The following is a 6,000-nucleotide window of genomic DNA, read 5'->3' on the forward strand; positions in this document are numbered from 1 at the left end:
TGCTCCTCCGCAAACGCCATTTCTTCACCCAAGAGAAGGAGGATGCGTTCCCAGGGCGCCCTCCATGCCACATCCGAGGGTGCCCACAGCTCGAACCATGTGGGACCGCTCCCCAGGCTTTCCTGAGCCTCCAAAGGGCTTTGGTGGTCGCAAGAGCGGCCGCCTTGCTGCCAAAATAGCGCCTCTCCGCCTTGGGATTATAGTCATCATGGTGATTGATGCCTCCAGAGTGAAAATCAGCAATCTGGTGAGGTAACTAAAAATGAATGCATCTCCTTCTAGCGTTCACTCCACCCAGCCGAGCCCCCCCCTCCCCGTAGAACCAGCACATGGGGCAATCGGGCGGCCGAGCTCCTGCTTTCAGAGTCGTGCAGAAAGAGAGTTCGGGGGTCTGGGCTCCCCCGCCCGGTTCGGCAACATCACAAACCCTAACCATCGTCCCCTCTGCCTTTCGAGAGGGCCCCTGGTCTGACTCCTCGCATAAACGCCAGCCCGTGGGTTCACCGTTCGAACAAAGTCATTTGTTTCACACATCAGCATCTTACCATCTTCTGTTGCAAGCTGGCTGGCGTGGAATGGGGGCCGGGGTGGGAGGGGGAAGGAAAGAGGGAAGTGAGGATAAACCTTTACCACATGGGGAGTTCCCGTCGTGGCCCAGTGGTTAACGAATCCGACTAGGAACCATGAGGTTGCGGGTTCGGTCCCTGCCCTTGCTCAGTGGGTTAAGGGTCCGGCGTTGCTGTGAGCTGTGGTGTAGGTTGCAGACGCACTTCGGATCCTGCGTTGCTGTGGCTCTGGCGCAGTCCGGCAGCTGCAGCTCCGATTCAACCCCTAGCCTGGGAACCTCCATATGCCGTGGGAGCGGCCCTGGAAAAGCCAAAAAGACCCAAAAAAAATGTTTTAATAAAAAAAAGAAACGGAGAAATCCAATGCTGATTGATCATCCCCATGACTGAGCTTCAGTAGAAATCCCCGGCCTGTTTTATTCCCACGGACTTGGATCAGATGGGGCTTCACGTGTGGCAAGGATTGACTGGGGTCCTGCTGTCAGCTCCTTGCAGATCTGGATTTAAATGCAGATTCACTTGCTTCCACTTCTCACGAAAGTACCTCTACTACTTCTACTTCAACCCTTTTAGAGTTGGAAGGGGTTTAAGAGATAATGTAATCAAGCCCACACATCTATTCCATCATTAATTGAAATGGTTCTAGTTCCCTGATCTGAATATGTGAAATTTCTCTTTCTAATTCAGTGTATTCTTTTTTAATTTTTTTTTAAATTTTTTTGTCCGTGCCCACAGCATGAGCAAGTTCGGGCCACAGCAGTGACCCGAGCCACAGCAGTGACAACACCAGATTCTTAACCCACTGAGCCACCAGGAAAACTCCTAACTCAATGTATTCTTTCTACCCCTGCACCTCTGTTTAATTTTCCTGGTATCTCGGGGTTCCCATCATGGCTCAGTGGTTAACGAATCTGACTAAGAACCGTGAAGTTGCGGGTTCAATCCCTGGCCTTGCTCAGTGGGTTGAGGATCCCGTGTTGCTGTGGCTGTGGCGTAGGCCAGCAGCTGTAGCTCCGATTCGACTCCTAGCCTGGCAACCTCCATAGGCCACAGGAGCGGCCCTAGAAAAGGCAAAAAGACAAAAAAAAAAAAAAAAAAAAAAAAAAAAAAAAAAAAAAAAAAAATTTCCTGGTAGCTCTAAATCTTTCATCTTCCTTCCAGTCTATCAGCATTCTTTGAATTTCCCTCAGATTCCCTCAACCCTTTGGAAATATACTCACACCTGTCAGGGAATCAGTTCCCATTGTGGCTCATCGGGTTAAAAACCCGCAGAGTGTCCGTGAGGATGTGGATGCCATCCCTGGCCCCGCTCAGTGGGTTAAGGATCTGGCCCTGCCACAAGCTGGAAGACGCAGCTCGGATCTGGCGTGGCTATGGCTGTGGCTCAGGCCGGCAGCTGCAGCTATGATTCAGCGCCTAGCCTGGGAACTTCCATGTGCCGAGGGTGCAGTCGGCTCTAAAAAGAAAAAAAAGTAGGTCAAGGACTCCCCCTGCCCCAGTTTGTTCTTCCCCGTCCCTTCAGTCCAGCCCCAAGCACCTCCTCTTGCTCTGTGTCTTCCCTCGCACCCTGCTGGGCACTGCTGGCGCAAGTCCCCAGGATACATGGGTCTGACCCAGTATAAATTCAAAAGCTTGAGCCTCGTCTGGGGCCCCCGCTTCCGCTCTTCTGGACAGTGGCTTTCCATTTCGTGTGACGCAAGATGTCTCAAATCTCCTGAAGTCTCAAGCCCACTCCCACCACAATCATTCTCAGGAGACTTCACCACCTGCTTACAAGGAGGATGGCGGTCATTCAAGGCCATTCAAGGCTTCCCTCCCATCCCTGGCCTCACCCCCGTGGCAGAATCAGTCTGTACTTCGACCTGATGTTTCTTTCTCTCTCTAGGAACATATTCCTTCTCCTTCTCAAAGCTCATGCCTCCGCCATGCTCTTCGTCTCATCCTCCCCCTTGGCCCCCCTCTTAACGCCAGCACCCTTACCCTTCCTCTCTCCTTGCTTCTTACCTTCCTCCTAAAACATCTTCAAGTCCCCACCAACCTAAAAATAGGAAACGGTTTTTTCTACCTGCTTTCGCCCAACCTACTTCCCTTCTCTGTTTCCCGATACAGCCAGAGTTCTGAGAAAAGTAAACTCTCCTCCAAGCTCTCTGCTCCTCTTCCTCCTATCGCCTGCCCCCTTCTCCAGCTGACCCCTCCAGCCTTTGACATTTGATCCCACCCTCATGACGTTCCTCATTCATGTCCTCATTCATTCAACAGATCGTGTATTGAGAACCCGCTCTGTGCCGGTCATTGTGGACACTCGCCTCTCAGAGAGCGTACCGTTTGTATCCTAAGCCAGTGGTTCTCAAATTTTGCTACACGTTGAAATCCTATGGGATCGTTTAAAAATACTGATGTCTGGGAGTTCCCACTGTGTCTCAGTGGGTTACGAACCTGACTAATTTCCATGAGGATGAGGGTTCGATCCTTGGCCTCACTCAGTGGGTTAAGGATCCGGTATTGCCGTGAGCTACGGCGTAGGTTGCAGACTCGGCTCAGATCCGGTGTTGCTGTGGCTGGGGCATAGGCCAGCAGCTGCAGCTCCCATTCGACCCCTAGCCTGGGAACTTCTATATGCCGCAGGCGGGGCCCTGAAAAGCAAAACAAAGCCAAAAAACCCTGATGTCTGGGTTTCACTCTGAGATACTCTGAGTTCATTGGTCTGGGTATGGCCTGGGCATCAGGATTTCTAAATGCTTCTCAAATGATTCTAGTGTGTAGCAAAGTTTGGGACTCACTGCCCTAATCCTCTAATGCAGGGTTTCCCAACCCCAGGACTGCTGGCCTTTCGGGCAGGGATCATTCGTCACTGATGGTGGGGCTTTCCTATGCACTGCAGATTGCTTGGCAGCATCCCTGGCCTCTACCTACCAGAGGCCAACAGCATCCTCTGCCCCCAGTGGTGACAACCAAAAGTGTCTCCAGAGATTGATTGCCCAGTGTCCCCTGAGGGGCAAAACCAACCCTGGTCGAGGGCCACTGCCCTAATGTCTTCAGTTTTCTTCCTCCTTGACATGTTGGCGACATGGTGAAACCCCTCCTTCAGAAGACTCTCTTTAACTTGGCTTTCGCAACAGTGCCCTCCCTGACTCGTTATGCAAGGACATATTGATATTCAAAACATGTTTATAGACTGGACCTAGACACATGTCTCTGGCTCACCTCTAATTGGTTACTCATCTACAAGGAAGAAATGTAACCTTTATCGTGGGCAGCCACACGTCCAGCCAAAGACTGGGGTTCTGGTCCCGCAGTACTTTCGGGTCATGTCGTTTTCCAGTTCTCCTCCCTTCTCTCCTGCAAGTACAGAAGTGTGATAGTGTTGCATCGTCTTGGACCCTGTGAACAAAGTCATGACCCTGGGGGTGGCGGAGCAAAAAGGTAGAAGGATCCTAAGTTTCTAACCTCCCAGAGCCACCATACCAGCCCCAGACTGCTAACTCTTTTTTTTTTTTCTTTTTACCGCCGCACCCCTGTGTAGAAGTTCCTGGTCCAGGAGTCGAATCAGAGCTGCAGCTGCTGGTCTAAGCCACAGCCACAGCAATGCCGGATCCTTAACCCACTGAGTGAGGCCAGGAATCAAACCCATAACTCCATGGACACTATGTTGGGTTCTTAACCCACTGAGCCATAAAGGGAACTCAGTCACTCTTTAATTTTATTAAAGTATAGTTGATTTATCCTAAATTTCTTCATATTAATATATTAGAGGTTTTCTAGTTTGCTACATTATTTTTCAGCTTCTACTACTAGCTAAATCTAAGGGCATGAGAAGGTGTCCACTGTGGCATTGGACAGTATTATAGGTCTTATTTCCATATTAGAAAACTGAGGCTGAGCGAGATGAAGCAACTGTATAAAACGGTATCAGACTCACAGTGAATTTCCCAGTCTCTAGGATTGGTTTTGTCCCCACTACAAGACCCCCCCTTGCCAAAGTTGATTCGTCTAGGACCAGACATGTGACCCAAGCCAGCCCAATCTGACTTCTTCTCCGAAATTTTTTTTTTCTTTTTAGGGCCCAACCCACAGCATGGGGAAGTTCTCAGGCTAGGGGTCAAATCTGAGCTGCAGCTGAGGCCTATGCCACAGCCACAGCAACACCAGATCAGAGCCGCATCTACAAGCTATGCTGCAGCTTGGGGTAATGCTGGATCCTTAACCTACTGAGCGAGGCCAGGGATGGAACCCACATCCTCACAGAGACAATGCGAGTTCTTAACCAGATGAGCCACAGCGGGAACTCCCAGAATTATTTATTTTTAATTTTTATTTATTTATTTATTTTTGCCATAGCCATGGCATATGGTTCCCAGGCTAGGGGTCCGATCGGAGCTGTAGCTGCCGGCCTACCCCACAGCCACAGCAATGCCAGATCCGATCCACATCTGCAACCTACACCACAGCTCATGGCAATGCCAGATCCTTAACCCACTGAGTGAGGCCAGGGATCGAACCCTCAACCTCATGGTTCCAAGTCGGATTCATTTCCAATGCACCACGACAGGAACTCCTGCTTTACATACTTTTGACATGTGAAAGTAAATACTGCATGTCACCAATTTTTTTTTTAATTTTATTAAAGTATAGTTGATTTATCCTAAATTTCTTCATATTAATATATTAGAGGTTTTCTAGTTTGCTACATTATTTTTCAGCTTCTACTACTAGCTAAATCTAAGGGCATGAGAAGGTGTCCACTGTGGCATTGGACAGTATTATAGGTCTTATTTCCATATTAGAAAACTGAGGCTGAGCGAGATGAAGCAACTGTATAAAACGGTATCAGACTCACAGTGAATTTCCCAGTCTCTAGGATTGGTTTTGTCCCCACTACAAGACCCCCCCTTGCCAAAGTTGATTCGTCTAGGACCAGACATGTGACCCAAGCCAGCCCAATCTGACTTCTTCTCCGAAGAAGACATGGCATATGGAAGTTCCTGAGCCAGGGATTGAATCCAAACTGCAGCTGCAACCTATGCAACAGCTACAGCAAATGCCTGATCCTTTTTTTTGGTCTTTTTGTCTTTTGTCTTTTTTGTTGTTGTTGTTGCTATTTCATGGGCCGCTCCTGCGGCATATGGAGGTTCCCAGGCTAGGGGTTGAATCGGAGCTGTAGCCACCAGCCTACGCCAGAGCCACAGCAACTCGGGATCCGAGCCGCGTCTGCAACCTACACCACAGCTCACGGCAACGCCGGATCGTTAACCCACTGAGCAAGGGCAGGGACTGAACCCGCAACCTCATGGTTCCTAGTCGGATTCGTTAACCACTGCGCCACGACGGGAACTCCCTTCTCCAGAATTTTTGACACTGGAATTGAGAGAAGAGACCAGGCCTTCTGTAATGGTAAAGTGATGATCCATGAGACACAAGAGCTACCAGAAGCCAT

The sequence above is a fragment of the Sus scrofa genome, chromosome 12, assembly GCF_000003025.6.
Source record: "Sus scrofa isolate TJ Tabasco breed Duroc chromosome 12, Sscrofa11.1, whole genome shotgun sequence".
NCBI classification, from domain to species: domain Eukaryota; kingdom Metazoa; phylum Chordata; class Mammalia; order Artiodactyla; family Suidae; genus Sus; species Sus scrofa.